The sequence below is a fragment of the Stegodyphus dumicola genome, chromosome 11 (genome assembly GCF_044657685.1).
Source record: "Stegodyphus dumicola isolate Sdum_Otavi_A_Nest chromosome 11, ASM4465768v1".
Taxonomy (NCBI): Eukaryota; Metazoa; Arthropoda; class Arachnida; order Araneae; family Eresidae; genus Stegodyphus; species Stegodyphus dumicola.
The window spans coordinates 149,514,646-149,534,794 of NC_140778.1; the positions used below are offsets into that span (position 1 = coordinate 149,514,646).

General features: G+C 31.3%; 1 long non-coding RNA gene across 2 annotated transcripts; it reads right to left on the bottom strand.

Annotated features, from left to right (window-relative positions):
- Positions 1–837: 837 nt before the first annotated feature.
- LOC146994424 (uncharacterized) lies at positions 838–19,300 on the bottom strand. Of its 2 annotated transcripts, none has more exons than XR_015044146.1 (5): positions 18,835–19,300; positions 13,691–13,798; positions 13,165–13,335; positions 3,752–3,841; positions 838–979 (listed from the first exon to the last, which is right to left on the bottom strand). It is a non-coding gene; the product is annotated as an uncharacterized LOC146994424 (long non-coding RNA). The 2 variants fall into 2 exon arrangements; XR_015044147.1 differs by lacking the exon at positions 18,835–19,300 and adding an exon at positions 18,376–18,496.
- Between the last annotated feature and the right edge of the window lie 849 nt (positions 19,301–20,149).

Here is a 20,149-nt window from a genome sequence, read left to right on the forward strand (position 1 = left end):
TATGACAATCAATATCAAAAATTTATATCTGCATTTTACGCAACATAGAAAAACTCCAAAAGATGTACTGTTTACCATGCAATTAAGGCATTTTATTCTGCAATCAACTCCACCAATTATTAATTCCATTAAGTATATTCAGTTTACTCTTTCTGCTCAATATATGCTATATAAAATTTTCCATAAATTTATTAATTCATTTTATTTTGAGGTGAGCTTTTATTCAAGTCAACGAGAATGTTTAGTTCATTTTTTATTCGGTCTCAAAAGAGAAATCAAAATATGTATGTGTATTTATGAATCAAAATACATGAGAAATCACAGTGAGAAAAGCACTGCTACCTTAAACTGTGATTATATATAACAAATGCAGTGAATTATAGTTAAAAAATAGTGAAAATATTTATATTTCTGAACTATTTCATATATAACATTTTCAGTTTCGCATATGTGGCAATTTAAGAACTTTTTTACGTATACCAATTTTTTGAAATATCTGCAAATTTTTGTATCTTCAAGGAAAGCTTATTCTTTCACCTTTAGTATATAAGTAATGGTAATTTACCAGATAAAATTACTTAATGGGGAATACAGAAAAATATCTAACCACTTACCTTTGTGACTTCATCTGCAAAGAGACTAAAAAAGTAGTTCAGCTAAATCTGCTATAATAAATATTATAGCTATCTAATAATATCTGCTATAATAAATATAATAATCCTAAATTATGCAATATCTATTAATATGACAAATTTTCGTAAAGCTATTTATTTGGATGAAAAATAAACACATTCAGAAATTTATGGCACTATATTATAATTAACAGAGGAAAAACACTTTTCAAAATTAAAAATAGTTTTTATTAATCCAATTTATCACATTTTACTTGAATTCATGAAAAACAATCTTATATCCATGTATTCTTATATATATAAGAACTCTTGATAAATTGGATCTCTGTCATTGCCTTTCACAGCACCTAAAATAAAAAAAAAAAACACTCACAATTACTATGCAAATTAGAATGCAAATTAAAGGAAACATTTAAAATATTTTAACATTTAGTACCTATAAACAGAGTAGCAATTATTTGATTTTTCGATTATAGTAAAATAAACATGGGAGATGCCTTTTAAAATTTTTTATGTCAGAAAATAAACTCAAACCACCAGCTGAACATATGAGCAGTTTTATCAATCAGCCACTGGTAGGTAACCTGGATACTGAATCAATATATAAAGTTGCGAAGATAAAGAGAGAAACAAAATTATGATAATCACATCTTACCTAATCATAAAACTATTTTAAATTTAATGTGTAGGCAAGTCCAAAAAGAGTGAGAATGAATTTTTTTGCAACACAAAGTAAAGTTGTCTTGCAGGAGCAAAAAAAACTTGTCTCATGAGATTGGCAAGTAAAAAATAATTAACTGCATCTGGTAACATTTATCTGACAACACATAAGTAATTGTTAGCTACGTGCAGAAAATAAAATCTGATCATGTTAATGCAATTTTAAACTTTTGAATTTAACTGCAGAAATCTACCAAAGAAGTACTTATAACAGTAGTAAATGAAGATGTGGCTAATCTTTACTGTATGGTACACCTTGGTTTCTGTCTGAAAAAATATCGCAAAGTGGTATTGGTTGTTTGTGAAATGTGGAAGCCCATTGCGTCAAATAAGTTTTTCGGTAACCCTAATGTTGGCAAAAGTAGCCTTTGGAAAAAAAAAAAAAAAAAAAACTTTTTTTTTCGTCAATAAAAAGGAGTTATTTCTTCAAATATTGCCAACGTGTTGTGATAAATTTAGTTTTGGGCTACTTTTTGTAATAGTAAACCTTTTGTACGGACCCAGGTTTTTGGTTCTTACCATTCTTTTCAATTGTTGTGTTTGGTTGCACGGATATGGTATGGTCTTGTATTTTGAACATGCTATTATTTTGGTGTGGTTACCATCGTTTGAGTACGTCTGAGGTGACTAAGAGACGAAAAATTTAATTGAATTGCTTACCTGGAGGATGGTGGTGGGAAGCCTAAACATATGCATGTGAAAAAAAAGATATGCTAAAAAAATGACGTTTCATTTATTTTTTCGTCTATGTGTGTTAATTTTTGTTAGAACATTTATTGTTTAATGTTTTTATGTTAGGAAATATGTATTTTTGGTAACTTATTCCTCTCTGTTTGTGTATTTTTGGGTGTCTGTGTGTTAAGACAGTGGCAAATTTTTTCTGGTAAATATGATATTTTAAACTTTCTGATTTTCTTAAAGTGAAAATAGATCAATGTGTACATGGACAAAGTTAAGGCAGTGCACAATGCCCAGTTTGTGCAGTTCTCTGTTTTAATAGGTCGATGTGTACATGGACACAGAGTTTGTGTATGTCTTTGACTTCTTATTTGGTTTTGTGTAGCGGCCACCTTGAAATTGGTGACAATCTTGATATAAAAAAAGAAACGATTCACCAAGGGTTACAGTAGAGTAAATTTTTACCAAAGATGTTCTACCATAATCACCATTTCAGTGCTTTAAACACTAGTGGAGCAGTATGCAGAGATGAAGATTTGAGTTTTGTTTACACAGCATGATGGTTTAGGCACTCCAGCCATTACAGTGAACAAAATTATAATAAACATAGCCACAATAATTGTCTATAAATATTGATGTATAACACTGCATTAACTAATATAGTATTTCTTATGCTAGTATATACAGAATCCTTAATCGAAGTGAAAATCAGAAGACTGTGCATGCATTTCCTTTAACTGAAACATGGATTTGACTATACAAATCTCAGTCTTACGGGACATGCCACACTATGCAGATAGACAGTAAAAAGTGCTTGTGTTGTTTTTATTTGTTAGAGGTATGAAATAAATATACTTCTAGATTTTAATTTTTTCTTTTGTTGTTTTACATTTGGATTACCTATGAAGAAGTAAGGAATTTTGATATTATTACAATATCGGAGTTAAAATAACAATTATTGGACATTTTAAAGTAATGAAAATTTTAAACTAGGTTAAAAAGTAACCCTTAATGTGGCATATTTTTGAATTAAACTCTATCGACATTAAAAACAACAAAACGTCCCTCTTTATTAAGGACTTTAATTAACTAATTTTAAATACGGAGCTATGTATGAATTTTTTCCCTTGCATGTTATAATAACTGAAACAAAATTACTCTGATACAGTCAAAATTCCTAAATGCAAGTACATAAAATTTACTTTAGCAATTTAAAGAGATGAGACACACTGAACACATGAATAAATTTCTATCAAAGAATAATTTATTAAATTTGGCCCGTTCCATAGTAAACTTTAACCATTAGATTACATTATTACACCATGTTATCAGTTTGAAAAGCAAGTCATATGCCAGATCTTGATTGTAAAAGAAATGCACAAAATAATATACAGATTATTGAAAAATGATGTATACCGATGTTTATAGATATGATTAAATGTAACAGAAAATTTACTGTCACAACCACATTTTTAAGTGAAATGTATTATTTTAACATTTTAAAATATTAAAGGTATGGCATTAAATGCAACATTATGTGCCTGGACATAAGTTAGTAAATTAAAAAAAAAAATAATAATAATAATAATAATCAAAGAAATGAAAAATTTCAAAAACAAACAGAATTTAATTTATAAGACCTTTAGACACTTATGATAAATAAATTTGAGAATTCTTCACCCAAAATTAAGTTATAATTAACTAAAACCAGTTTGACTGACCTTCTACAAAATCCTTCAGCTGCAATTTTTTCTAGCTTGAAAACCAAATTCTTCTCCAGATGGTAATAACATCTTAACCAGTTGAAATTCCTACAGAAAGTATGATAACACAGTAATAGAATTAATAGAATAGAAAAATTAACACAAAAGTATAGAACATCATTTAAACTTAACATTATTACAAATTTTGGTGCTTTCTGACTATCTGCAAAGCTGTGAAAATTGGCAAAATGGTTAGTTTATGGTTCATATCTACTGCTCTGTTCACAAGTAGTAATTCAAATAAGCACTTTATAAGAAACAAGAAATTTTAGGATGCACACACACAAAAAAAATATATATTGGGTCAATATTCACATATTTTTATCCAATGGAATAATTCAGAAATAAAGATTAAATATAAAGCATGTAAATACATGTGTGTGGAATGCATATTCATAGTTTGCTATTATAGTATACATACTCTTGCAGTTTTAGCATAAGTTGAAGATGTGAGGGCAGATGATAAGAAAGCAGAGTTGCCAACTCTCCCGATTTAGGCGGGAGACTCCCGATTTTCGACTGCTCTCCCGCCAACCCGATTTACAATATATTTCTCCTGACTTTTTCTTATTCTTAATATTTCTCACGATTTTTATGGAACTTGGCTTAATACTTCGTTATATGAACAAAAAAAAAAAGTGGTTTTGGACGTCTGAAAGCAACTGAATTTTCTCTAGATTATATCTAAAATGAAACCTTGCGAATCAGATGAGAATTTCTGCTTTGTGATCGACAGCATACGTATCCAGAAACTTCGTTCTCCAGTTGTCCAATGGGCATCGAGCTCCACTGCGTGTCATCTGGCATATATTAGCCAATGAGCACAAAGCAAGCTCAAGGCCGTTGGCCGTTCTTTGGATGTTCTTTCGCTATTTCATTCATCTTGTCCTGAGTTGTGTGAGTACACGTGCCTATAGGAAATAGTTTTAGAAATTGTCGTCTTTTGATATGTCTGCGAGAAAGGTGAAATACTCGTGCACGTTTCAAAAATCGTACACAGTTGACTTTCCTTCCATTATTTCTTCAAGGAAATGTAATAAATTTGCGAGGTGTACCATCTGTCGTTGCGATTTTTCGATTTCGCTTGGTGGAAGGGCAGATGTTCTCAAACATGTGCGTACACAAAAACACAAGGACAACATGAGTTGTTTTGAAAAAACGAAAAATTAAATTTTTCTTCGGAAACAAAAGACCAAAAAGTGATTAATGCAGAATGTCTGTTCTCTGCCTTTTTACTGGAGCACAACCTGCCACTGAATGCATCGGATCACGCTGCAGCTTTATTTAGAAAAATGTTTCCCGATAGTGAAATCGCTAAGAAATACTCAAGTGCAAGGACCAAAACAGGTGCAGTTGTTAAAGAAATGGGTTTAAAAAATAAATCTTCAGTTATTGATTGCAGTAAAACAGCTCCGTTCTGCCTCTCTACGGATGGAAGCAACAATACCGATTCAAAACTGTATCCAATTGTTGTTTCTTTTTTCAATCCAGAGTCTTCAGAAATTGAGTGCAGTTTACTTTCTGTCCCCACTTTAGAAGGACATTCGACAGGCTTTAATATAGCACAGCTAATTATTAAAACTTTAAAATAAAATGCAGTCCCTCTGGATAATTGCTTAGCGCTTGGTGCCGATAATGCACCAGTAATGGTAGGCTTGAAGGCTGGTGTTGCAGGCATCTTAAGAAAGGCAAATTCAGATTTGCAGATTATGAGGTGCACCTGTCACCTCTTAAATTTAGCAGCTGAAAAAGGGGCAGCTTCTTTACCATTAAATGTGGATGAACACATTGTTGATATTTATTATTATCTTGAAAGGAGTTCTAAAAGAAAGGAAAAATTGAAACAGTTCCAACAGCTGCATAATACTGAAATGAGAAAAATTTTGATTTTTTGTAATTTCTGCATCATTCAGCAATTCAACTGGCAGTTCTCAAAATAATACTGCAAAATATAAGCGTAAAGCTGATACAAATTTTTCTCAAAATAAAAGAAAAAATTGCTCAACACACGAAACATTTTCCGATTACTGTAAGTTTATCTTGTGAAGAACGGATATTTATGTTTTTTTCTTCGGACCTTAACAAAGCTTTTTGCTTTTTTTTTTACAATTCATTTTGCCATCATTCGATGTTCTGAACACAATTCTACAAAGCAGAATTCCATTAATTCATGTTTTGCAATCAATGATTTATGATCTGTTTAAAGACATTTTATCAAAGTTTGTAAAACCAGTCTGTGTTTTGTCTTGTAATTCTATATATGATGTGATTTATGGTGAAACAGAAAATCAGAAGGAAGATGAAGATTTGGTAATAGGAGCTGCAACTACAAAAGTAGTGGAAGAACTTTCAGAAGAACACAAAAATAAGTTTTATCTTCATGTTAGAAGTTACTTTTGTCGAGTATGTGATTACACACTACATAAATTTCCAGTCAACGATGAAGTGATTCTGCATGCTAAAGTTGCTGATGTTTCTGCTCTAGCAAATGCATCTTTTTTTTATATAAGGTACTTTTTGAATAGATTTCCTGTGTTACTTCGTTTAGTCATGAAAGATGGTGATATTGATGTTGCTACTGATATACTGCAGTCGCAATTTTGCAGTTTACAATTAGAAAACTTGGATGAAGTTATAAAATCAGCTAGGATTGACACCCAGTGGAGGTTAATTGGAAAACTGAAAGGTGCTGATGGAATTTTAAAATATAGTGAACTCTCTAGAATTATGTTGGCCATCTTGACAGATCCCCATAGTAATGCAGAGTGTGAGAGGATTTTCAGTGTTGTTGCGAAAACGAGGACTAAATTTAGATCTAATATTAATGATGACACATTAGAAAAACTTTTATTAGCGAAAGCAGGCCTACGTGGCAATTGCTGTGAACAAAATTATGAAGTTTCTTTCTTAACGAGAGCAAAATCTGCTACTGTCCATAACATTTGTATGAAAACTGATTAAAGTGGCTTTTTTTTTTTAAACGATGAAAGTAATAAAAATGTTTTTTATGTTTAAGGTATTTTTGTTTTGCTTGCATTTAAGACTTAGTAACTATTTAAAGTTAATTCATTATTAAAAACTATATTTTTATCATTTAAAAAGTCTTTTTAACATTGTGAAAAATCTCCTGATTTTTGAGTGTCATAGGTTGGCAAGTATGAGAAAGTATCAGAATTTTTCATGTATAAGAAAAGATTGTCCTGACAATAGTATCTCAATCGTTTAGCAATGACATTTACATAGCACATTAGAAATATATAGTAATATATGTATAATAAAAAGATAATTGCATATTATTAATTCATTTTTTAAATGCCAAACTTTAACCATTCTTTCGCATATAATTAAACAGAATTCTTTCACATGAACATCTAAAATCCATTCTTAACTAAAGAATAAATAATAAAACCATGTAAATTTCTTATGAAGCCCATCATTTCCGAAATGTATACTTCTGAAAGTTCCCAGCATTTCTCAATATATTATTAAATTACTAAACTAAGCATCAATGATCGTCATGTTCGCTAATGTGACAATATCTTTCACACTTCTTTGTTACCACACGTAACAAGTAGGCTTCAATAAATCTTTAACTGTTATATGCTACTTTTGTCTAAAATTTGCACAAATAATAAAATTAAATGAGCTCTTTATAATATGCTCAAAGAAATAATTTTGTATGAAAATTTGTATGTTATATATTGGCCTGATTAATGATTCAGGAAATAATTCGGGTTTTCAATATTTCCTTAATTAAAACATTAGTCTTTTCCTCCTTCTAACACCAAAAGAAAACCCAGATAAGAAATATAAAATATCAGTAAAAATAAATTATATTATTGAATGACACTTTACATTAATTACACTTATGCATATATTATTTTATTATAAATTATTTCAAAATCAAAGAAGAAAAGAAGGAGAAACTTTAATATTGACATTTCTAAAATGATATAAACATTAATCATTTAGTACAGTTTGTTATTTCAGGCAAAAAGAATTCACTTTTCTGGATAGCATTTATATTTCCATCTCACTTTCAATAAAACATTAAGAGAAATGCATATAATTTAAACACCAGTTTATTTTATTTATCAGACAGTCAACTCAAAAAAACCTATCAGTAAAATTCGGTAGTAATAATTCTGAATGTTAGGCAACTTGCAAGATTCAACAAAAATTATCAATACTTTTATTATAATGACAATACTACAGTAACATGAACAGAAAATTAAACTGCATATAACTATAAAATAAGCCAACATATAATAATGGTGCATTGGTTTCTAAAACAATGGGCTCGATGAAAAAATACATGTATTATGGTAGCTATTCATATTCTTCAGCTTTCCTAATATTCTCATGTTCACTTTACATAACTAAAGTATCTAAAATACAATAAAAATGCAAACAATATTTATGAGAAAATGTTAAAAGCAATCATAAGCATTTGATTGAATGACCATATTTTGTCTTCCTGCAAGTCGAATCTTAAAATGATATGCAGTTTGAAAAATGCTTAATCCTTTTATAAAATATTCATAAAAGATTAAAAAGGGTACTGTTCTGTTATCAGGACCGGGTTCAGAAATGTATTTATGTATGCTTGTATATTTGTATGTGTGTGTGTCTACATATACACATCTATGCACATACTTACAAACACAGGTTCATACATTTCCAATTCTGGTCCCGATAACAGAAGAGTACCCCCAAAAAAACTTGAATTATAAACTAGATTAAGATAATGTTTCAACCATACATATTTTGGACAAAACAATGCAAAATCTTATTTTTATACAATTGTTCAAACTATTTAACATAAATTTATTGCTGCAATAAAATAATAAGAAATCTGATCACATATTATTTTGAAACTGAATGCATAAACTAGACTTAAAAAAAAGTCAGTCATAAACATTTGGATAGCAGGGCAAATTAGATATTTGAAAAGACAGCCATCCATTGAGATACACGTAATTCACGACAGAATGGTAACAATTCATAAAGCTGCGAAACATTTAACTGTCAAAATGACATAAATAGCATAAATTCGAAAAGCAAAAAAAGTAAACATACAAGTATTGCAACTGAACTTACCTTTCATGCAACAAAAAATATGCATACAAGTTAACCTCATGGCGCGGCCATTTTGGATTTCATTTCAAATCAGACAGATGTTTACGGATTTGCGGAAGAATACGAGGAACTAGTAGTTTGCCGGATACAATGTGCAATGACGCGAAAGAATATAGTTCTGCAGAACTTCCTACATTATTCCGTAATAAACAGTACTATTTCATAATTTTTCTTTATCTAATTAATTAAATTATAGGGAAATAGTTAAATAATGCCGAATTCATTTTTAATGAAATGTAAAATTTTCCACGTGTGGGACCACCTTCTGTCCAATATTTCTGAGAATATAAACAAATTTTGGAATTTGAGAGTATCAGTAAATAAATATATAGAATATCGCCTCTCAAACGACCACTTCTGAAAGTGACCTATAGTTCTGAGATTATAAATAAATATTAATATTAAGCATTATTTCTATAAGACCAAAGTTTCTAGAATCTTGGATAGTCATCAGAGAATTATCTTTACTGCGAAATTATCGCACGATTGAAAAACATTTTCTGTCCTGTAATTAGAGGGAAAAAATTTTCCTAATGAGGTATTTCTCCTGCTTTCCTAGCGTACCTTCGTGGTGTAATGGTTCTGCACGCTGGCCCGGTATTTCAGAGGTCCGTGGTTCGATTCACGGCGAAGGCGGTTGCTAATTTTTCATCTCTACGGCTTCCCAAAAAAATCCTAATGTCTCTACAGTGGCGCCCAAACTAAAAAGGTGTTGGATGAGGTATATCCACACCCAGGATTTAGTGATTGGATCCCCTTAAAAAAAAAGTCGCCCTTTAAAAAGGGAAGTAATATAAGGTATTTCTCCCGCTTTCCTAGCGTGTCTTCGACCCACCAGGGGCTTATACTCAAATATAAGACTTCATACTATATTTAAAGTTTATATATATATCAATATATCAGAGCCTGATCTTTACATTAAAAAAAATCACATCACAGGAAACGAAATTTGAGATTAACATTACATGATATTCAAATTTATATAATTTTAATTTCAGCTTCAACATTATTCATTCCCTAGATTAAATCTTAACATGGACTATTTAGATATGTCCTACACTTCCTTCCCTGCAAAAAAAGAAGCCCACCAGCGTCAAGCGGTTAAGTCGCTGAACACCGGTAGTTCAGTCTGAGGTTCGAATCCCGCGAACAGGCTGGCTGCATGAACATTTTCATCGTTTTCCCCATGTGTAATGTGTATACAAGCCAGTTTCCCTTAGAACATCCTCCATGAAGGCATCCCTCTGCTTAGGCAGATAGCCCTCGAGCTATAAAATGCTATAAATCACATAAACCAAATCAAACCCTGCAAAAAAGTTAGGAACAGATTATCATTTTAACACAGTAAACTTTTTCTTTGTGATCATTTCTGAAACTGACTACTTCTTCTCAATACACAAATTCTGGTACTGAACATCTTCTTTTTGAAATGACAAGCTTTACACAAAATTAAAATCATGTAGAACTGCTGGTGGTCATCTTAGAGTTCACTGTATTTATTAAAGGTCAGAAATTTATTCAACTATTTCTAAAATGCAAATTAATCAACAAAATCTGTACTTTGTTTCTGTAAGCATAATTAATAACAACTCCGAGTTTGATTTAGTATGTATGATTACAGATTATTACATTAACGAATGTCATTTGCTTGACAGATATGAAGAATTTCTTTTGAGGAGCTGCTTTGCTTGGAGGGTTGGTTTGGTTTGTTTGATTATGGAAAGCATACAAGGTCTATGTGGGAGGTATGTCTTTGTGGAGGATTTTCTAAGGGAAAAACTCTCATATCCATGTTACGCATGTGGAAAACCAGGTAAGTGCTCATGCAGCCAGACTGTCCAACTGAAATCAAACTCAGATCGAACTATCAGTGTTCTAGTCATTTTACCACTCAGCCTCTGTTGGGCTGTGTGGGGAGGGCCATGAAGGTTTGGTTAGGTTAGGTTATTTAATTACGGCAAAGCCTCGAGGGCTATCTGCTTAAGGAGAAGGATGCCTTTGTGGAGGACTTTCTAAGGGAAACTGGCTCGTATACATATTACACATGAGGAAAACCACGAAAACACTCATGCAGCCAGCCCATTCACGGGATTCGAACCTCGAACCGAACTTCCAATTTTCAGCGACTTTACCGCTCGGCCACTGATGGGCTCGAGGGCCATGAAGGAGAATAATTACATGCACTGAAAACTGAATTCTAAACTAAATGTATAAAGAAAGCAATGGAAATTCACTTATCAACACTAGTTCTTATTAAATTAAAATACTGCTTAAAATAAATTTATAAAGCTATTGAATGAAAATTTTCTGTTAACCTGTTTCAGACATGTGTAAGGAGTGACAAATTAATTATTTGTAATATTATTACGTAATTTTCTTATAAAGGAATTAAAAAATAAAAACAAAGAAAAGCTTCTTTAAAGAAATTACTCTACTATTAAAAATCATATACTACTGGAATTAACATCCCACTTTATCCAAAATTAAATAAATGCATTTTTAAGTGATAAATCAAGTTGTGCAGAAATATTAAATATGAATACATTCAGCTTAACTATTTAAAAAAACTGAATGTGAAGATGGGAAAAATTAAGAGAAAAAAAGCTTTGTAGATTATTTCCTAGAAATCTGACATTCTGAAAAATGAATACACGCATACACACACACTCACTCATATTTATATGCATAAAACACACACATATTGATAGATATAATTGACATATGATTAATTATATATTGAAAATATATGTATGTGAGCATGCGTGTGTATACACACTCACGCATATAGTGAGAAATTTTTTAATGTTTGAGACACAAATTTATATTCCTTCTGGAAGAGTAAGGAAATAATACTTTAAAGGAAAATTTAAAAAATAGTATCACTAGAACAAATTTACATTGCAAAGTAAAAATGTTTTTCATTCAAAGAACGCACTTCCTAACGCCGAATAGCAGAATGTAAACAAACGTCAGGAATGTGACATCACTCATGTGGGCGGAGTTAATGCTGATCCTTATCTGGATTGTCATTGGCCAAACTTAAGCCGTTGTCCTAGCAGTGTACATTTTGCTTATATGCTCCCGGGACATAGCGACTTAAATAAGACATCCTCAAGATGTTAAATTACGATCTCCTCAGGACATCTGAGAATCAACATCCTTAGGACATCTTAAGTATGTCCCGGTATATTGCGACTTAAATAGGACATCCTGAGGATGTTTTGTGCTATGGGGGTTGTCGTGGCAGTCTCACATGTGCCCGATGCTCACAGATTGGCAATGACAACCTCACATAACAGTACTCCGACAACAACTGAACTGTTTAGCAAATTTACGAAGTTGTGTAGGTGGCATCAGTAGTCAAAAATGCCAGCGCCACCTACTTTTTCATTAAAATCAAACTTTCTTTTCAAACATGCATTTCACAAGGTGTTTCCATATTTTTGTCCATCCACTGTATGTTTGATAATCATTTTGTTGCCCTTAAATTTGGCCACCTTCATGCTATGCACCATCTTGCCCCAGCAAGATAATATAACCTGGATATAACCCTACATTAAAAAATATCAGCCAATGTTGTGCAACTAACAAAACAAAAAAAAATTACCAACCTTATTCTTACTGACAAAAGATTCTTTGTTATACATCTTCTTATTTTCATCACAAAACGATACGATATTTATGCCTCTAGTTTTGGGTTAAGACGTTTTCTGTAAACATGTGGAATACTAAAGGGCCACAAAAATTAGTTCAGCAAGGAAAAAAATGCCCTCAGAAGCAGCAATGCTCTTTAATGATTTTCATTGTTTTTTAAGTTGTGAACTTATACACAAGGTACTGTAGTCAATTTTAAATAAATAATCACCTGTGATCCAAGAATGACGTTGCTTCCTCCAACTGATTTTTATGGGAAAAATAGTTTACTTTACAAACAAAAAAAAAAACAAACTGCTTACAAGCTTTTTCAATGATAAATGGTCATTAGGAAAAAATTAAATTTTCATTGTTAGGATTCGTGAAAAGTATTTTTCTTTACTCAATGAACCTTCATATAAAAAATAAATGGTTTGCATCCAGTGCTAGTGATACATCACTAAACGATACAAACATAACTAATTCATCAAACACGAAATGCACAGTTAAAAATTGAAATTATAAAACAAGGTAAAAACATACATTATCACAATGAATAAAATTTAATTTTACATAAATGTATAGAGAATCATGTTTACCTGTTTGCCCTAACTTCTTTGGTACAGCACAGGAATGTAGGTAACGGAATTTGGTTGTACGGAAGTCACTTTCAGTGAAGTGTATAAGAACACACTTTTCCTTTTCTGTATAATTCATCTGCAGATTTGCTGAGCAGATCTTTATTGCAGGCAGCAGCCTACTGTATTGACCTGTAAAAACAGAAAAGAGTAACTTCATTTTCTTTGATTTAATGAATTTATTGCTAGTGAAGATGTAGCATCGTTTAAATGAAGTAATTTTAATGACAACTTGGCTACACATTAGAATGCTAATTCATTAATGTTTATTATTTACAATAATTTTTATTAAATAGTCAAAGTACCATCTGATTTAGACGGTCATAAAATTAAAATTAGGGATAATTTATGAAGTAGTTACTGCAAAATAAATGACTACGTGAAATTATCGATAATGTATATTTACTAGACAAAGATATGATAATGATATAATAATCAAATATTTATAAATTATGCGTGTATGTAAATATAAGTTACAAACTCTTACCTCACAGGATCCTTAGGAAATCCGAAGAATCTTCTCTCTGGATTTTTCCAAGATGTTAAACCATAACAAAAACATCGATATCATGTTTTGGTAGCTGCTTTCCTTTTCCTAAGCAAGAGATATACAATAAATTAATCGATCACTCGACATCCCGAATGAAAAAAATAATATGCTATGAATTTGCGTTTTTATAGAAACTGATAAAATTAAAAAATATAAGATAAAATGTGAAAATTGCTGCAAGTATATTTTAAGTGCCAATATATAAGGCTACATTAAAAATAATGGTTGATCTTTACAATATGGTAACTGGTAGTTTGGCGACATTTTGGAGGCGATAAAGGTTACTACCTGGGACTTTGGTAATAATGTGAGCAGTACTCAGTTCCGATTACGCATTATTTTGTGTGAGGGAAATGAGAGATCATGGGATATGTCATGTGATATTAATGAACGAATTACGGTTCTTTAATCGGAAAAGGGGGGAAATCGGGAAAAAATCTGGAAGTTTTGTATTTGGCTTTATTCTGTGTTGTGTGAAACAGTGTTCGTGAATTTTTGGATCCCATGGCCGTAACTAAAGTGAATTCGAAATGGGTATTTATGTATGTATTAATTTAATGTATGTGCTCATTTATATTTTAAGTAGTGTTTTTGAATTTAATTATATTTTAATTAAATGATAGTTAATTTTGTGAATTTTATGTTTGTAGGAATTTGGTACACGTTTAAGTTGAAGTAAACGTGCATGGAAATAATTTAAATTTTTGATACTAAGTATTTGTAATGCTTGCGGTATGAATTCGTTGGTGACGTGTATAATGTAATAGATGATTTAGAGGTTTTTGGATATTTTATTTATTTTATATGTGGAAATGTTCATATTTGGAAAGGGTAAATACTTTTTCGCGATCAGGTAATTTCATATATGTTCTTTTTACCGGGTTTAAAGATTGAGAAAATTGTCATGTATTTTCGTGAAATTTTTCTAATTTATGAGAAAAAAGCAGTGTACATGGATATAGTGAAGAGTGTGAGCAATGCCATTTTTGTGCAATTCTGGAATGTTTTTTTAAGTAAAAATAAGTCGGCGTGTACATGGCTTATGTGTATGTGTTATTTTGAAAAACGCGTAAGGAGTATGGTATTGTGCACTTTTTCCCAATTTTGCAGTGAATATTTGTCATGATTAAGCAGTTTTGTTAGATAAAATTTCTAGCATAAGTGTAATTCGGCTAGTAGATTGTTGGAAGAAGTGTTCAGTAGATAAAAAGAAAAGAAACATGTCTTTACTTCATGAAGACAAAATGGCGGCGGGAAAAAAAAATAGAGGGTTGCTGTAGGAGAGTTGGTCGCCAAATTTTCACCAAAAAAACGCCAAGTTACCATAATGTAAAGATCAACCAAAATAATATTTAAAGTTTTCCATAACACTAATCATAAATTATTTTTAAACATAAGAAAGGTTTTTAGGAGGCACTTCCGGAAAGGATCCGTTAAATGTAAACATTGCCAAAAATGGCGATAAACGTTCAAAGCTGATAACCCGGCGAATTGGCAACCTGGTTTGCTTTTAGAAAGAGAATATTTGCCGTCTGTTTGCCGCTTGCTAGAGGTGCGTCAGTACCAGTTTAGGTGGTGAAAATCGCCGGAGGTGGGGGGGAACATAATACGGCTTTTTAAAAGACTTTAAACACGCAGAACCACAGGGCTCCTAAACTATTATGATTAACATGGGTTAAGTTTAAATTAAGTTTTTATTTTTATTACTGTTATTTTTACCTAAAATAATAAGAATTAAATCAGTTTTCTTGCTTAAAAATTTGATATATTTTTAATGCATTTTTAAAAATTGCTTTTCAGAGGATGCTAGGTGTTTATATACAATAGATGATTAGAATGGGAAAAAAAAAAATATTTGTTCTCTGAGATGACAAAATACTTTTATGTATTCCCAAGGTCATCAAAGTTAGTAAACCACTGCTGTGAGTAATTAATCAAAGTTTCAATGAATCTTGAAAGATAACAAGATGTATAATGTTTATTCTAGTTTTATTTACAATGCTACTTTAAAGGATTTGAATATTATTGAAGATACTTGGCATTGTCAAATTTATTACGAAAAAGACAGTTGTTGCAAAATAAAATATTTTAAGCAAGCTATCAGCAAGTAAATTCAAAAAACAACTTTGAAAAATTGCTTGTGTAAAATGTCTTAAATGTATTATTTAGTAATGAATCCATTAATCTATTAAATGTACAGTAGCACTAATTATTAAACATAATTTTGAGAATATCGACAAGCAAAGCACGTAATGAAAAAGACACTTTTTACTAAAAATATTAGTATTCTGTATGAATGACAGAGAATATATGTAATGAATACCATGGCTAAATACTTATATAAAGAAAAAGAAACAAACAAAAAGTAGTATTCTCTACCTCGACATTGCAAAAGTAAACCTGCTATGCAACACATAGTTAATTTCTCATTACATGATATTGCAAGCATTTTCTTCAGATTTTTCCTACAACTGGTTAAGACCCTTGAATACTGGTAGTTTGATCTGGTTTCATATCATAGTTAAAGGGCAGGCTGCATGGTTGATTTTTCTAGTTTACCTCATATGTCATGCAAATACAAGCCAGTTTCCCTTAGAAAGTTGTTCAAAACGGCATCTTTCTTCAGGTCCATAGCTATTCTCACTTTGGATATTCTAAATTGCACTAATGTATACAGCATTGAATTATGTCCATTTTAAAGTAAATTTGCAGAACATCATTTCTTATAAGTTTCCAAACATCTTTTCAGAAACTGTCTTTCTTACAAGATTTAGAGATGAAGGTATATTTAGTGATCATCAGTCTGAATTCGAAAAACAGTGCAACTCTTCAGAAGACATTCCTTGTGATCAAAGTGACTATTTTAGAGGAAAAGATAAAACAACAAAATGGAAGAAAGAACCCTTTCGAATTCAAAGATGCATGGTGTCCCATAATATCATAAAAAATTGCCTTGCAATACACATCTAAAGATGTGGCTTCACCCATCGATGCATGGAAGCTAATATTTGATGATGCAATGATTGAAATGATTGTGAAATGCTCTAATATTTATGTAAAAAAAATTTCGGGAAATTTTAAAGAGATGCAAAACCTATGGAGAAGTGTTTCTTGCTTTTCTAGGACTTATGTAAATCCCATTCCCATTATCTATCCTCCCATGTAAATGTTAGAGAATTATGGGTGACTGATGGAACAGGATTGAATATTTTTCGTAAAACAATGAACTATAAGCGTTTTCTTTTCATTCGTGCCTTATGATTTGATGATGTTGGAACACGGGATGGCAGAAGAAAGAGTGATAAATAGCTCCAATAAGAGATTTGTTTGAAAATTTTGTCAAGAATTGTCAGAAATTATATCATGTAGAGGAATACATGACTTTGGACGAAAAGCTAGAACCTTTTCAAGGTCGATGCTCCTTTCTTAAGTATATGCCTAAGAAACCTGTAAGATATGGTATAAAAATATTTACTATGGTTGATTTTAGAACCTTCTATACTTTCAACATGGAAATTTACTCAGGTCAGTAGCCAGATGGGCCATACAAGAGAGTCAACAGTTCTTGTGCAAAATCTGAAATAATTACGTTTTATAACATGACAAAAGGTTTGGTTTATTGAGATTATAAAGTACACCAGGGCTATCTGCCTAAAGGGAAGGATGCCTTCGTGGAGGACTTTCTAAGGGAAACTGGCTTGTATACACGGTACACATGGGGAAACCACGAAAATGCCCATGCAGCCAGCCTGTTTGTGGGATTTGAACCTCGGACCGAACAACCAGTGTTCAGCAACTTTACCGATCAGCTGCTCGTGGACCCTCGTGAAAAAAGGAGCAGTTGATATAGTCGACGAAATGGGTGGCACTTACTCTGTGGCCAGAGTATCAAACCGATGGCCTATGGGCATATTTTTTTTTGTTATTAAATATTGCCAGCATAAATTCAAAGATCTTGCTTTTATCTACTAAAACTCCACCAGAGAAGTTCAGGAATAGGAGGCACTTCTATTTTGGTCTTTGCACTTTCAGATCCTCATTTAAAATCACAACAGAAACAGAAGGAATACAACGAAGATTCTCTTGAAGATTCACAAACAAAGAAAAGAAAATTATGTTACCAGAGATGTTACATGTGCTCAAGAGAAAAAGACAGAAAATCAAAAACTATATATGTGAAGTGTAAAAAAAAATAGTATACTATGTCAACAACACTGTGAAATAGAAGCGTCATTTAAACCACAAAATATCTATAATTCTTCTTGAGCCTAATTGATTTGAAAATTAATTATATAACTCACTGTTCATGTAATAATTCTGCATAATTTGGATTATAATTGCATTCAAAAATAAAAACACAAATTTCTCATAGAAATCAATGATTTTTAGTCATATGAAGAAAACGTAAGTACTTTTGATTTATTTGTCATTAATTTTAAAAGTAACCTTATTTTTAAGCAATTTTATATAATAAATGTTATAATTAATATAGAATGCATTATTTTACATTATTATATTTGTACATCGTTTAATTGCGCCGCGCGTTACATAATAATTCAGCGCGCGTCCTCCCGGGTTAACTTATACACCGCTAAATGTCATGGTTAACCTATTTATTTTACTTGTATATTCTGTATATCATATAACTTGACTGTACACCGCTCAAATCATCGCTTCCATTTGTTAAATATCTTGCAACGTAACTAACTATACACCGCTAAAATCATGGCCGATTAGCCGTTGGTGAGCTTGGCGAATAAATACGCACCGGCGCCAACGGATCCTTTGCGGAAGAAAAACATTTAATTTACATTTAAGGCCTTCAATATTCTACATTTCATTAATTAAAATTATTAGTTCATAGATTCTAACATTTAGAAATTTGAAAAGTATAGGCAATAAAAATGTTATTACTGCAATGTAAGGTAGAAAAATCTCTTTACAGAACTTGCATGATTCGTATATTTAGATAAAATTTTGCTTGGTCAACATGGAAATAAAAAGCTACCACTAAAAAATGTTATTTACTACATTCAGCAATTTTTTAAGTTTAATGATAAAAAGTTAGAAATAAAGCTTACCTGGGAAATGATGAAATATTAGGTGAAGCTTCACTTTCACTGGCTGTTGAACTTGCATTATCCATATCGCAAATTGAATTATTGATGTCCGATTTGATCCGTCAATATGGAGGGGAAAAAAATGGTGTCACACAGCTTTAAACTAGTGGAAAACGTGACCGGCAAACCTGTTCGAACTTTGGCGCTGTTTTTGGCGACAGATAATTCACGCATGCGCAGCTGTTTCCCTTTTCGTTCGAAGGGAGCCACTTCTGCTTCTGCGAAGCTTTCTTCAATACATATTCTCAACGATACATATTCTTTGGCCATGACACTCGTCGAGCAAGTCAAAGATGAGTCATGCTTTCCGTCCATCGTTTCCCAAAGAATCTGTAAGGAAAAGAATGAAAGTTTCCATAGACGCAATGTAAACTTGTTTCGCCTCTGCGCCGCTATATCGAGGAGTCACGGCTATGCAGTGAAACAGCAGCGCAGGGTGGAATTTAAATAGCGCAGTCCGAGGAGATAGTAATTTTTTTTACTTTGAAATTCCTCAAAATGTTTTATTTTTATACATTTCAGATAAATTGTGTAGCTGATCTTGTTTTCTAATCTTTAATCGTCTAGATGTTTCGCATAGAACATCCTAAAATTCAATTGCAAAATAAATGAATAAATAAATAAATTTTATTATTTTTATATTCCTTATTTTTCCCCTTAACCCTTCTTTCTGTAAACTCACATAATTGTTATTCTTTTGATATAATATCTAGCATTAATTTATAACTAACATCAGAATTAATAGAAAACAAAATTAACTACTGCCGTGATGGTAGATTTCTAACAAATCTGAAATTAATTACATAAATAACGCTATTTTTCTTTTCATATCAAGCATATTATTAAATATTAAAACAAAGAATAACACATTTGAGGTAAAAAAAAATGATTTTATTGACATTTCTCAAGTTTCAGAATATACATATGCAAAATAATTTTAAGCATCTTCACAAATACCAAGAAATTTTTTAGACAATTATTTGGAATGACCATTATGAAATCAATGAGCAAATTTTGCAGCCAAGAACCAAAAGCATTTCACTTAAATTAACAAATACAAAATTACACTTAAAAGGCCTTTTAAAGAATTTCACATAAATTATTAAAATAAGTGATTTCATTACTTTTTCATAAAATATTCAATACTTCTTACATTTATTAATACAAGATTAAATACTGAACTTGAAAATCAAACCTTCCAGGTCTTATTAAAACTTGGGAAGAAATTTTATAAATAATCCACTGAATCAAATAAATATTGTTGCAGCTCATCCTG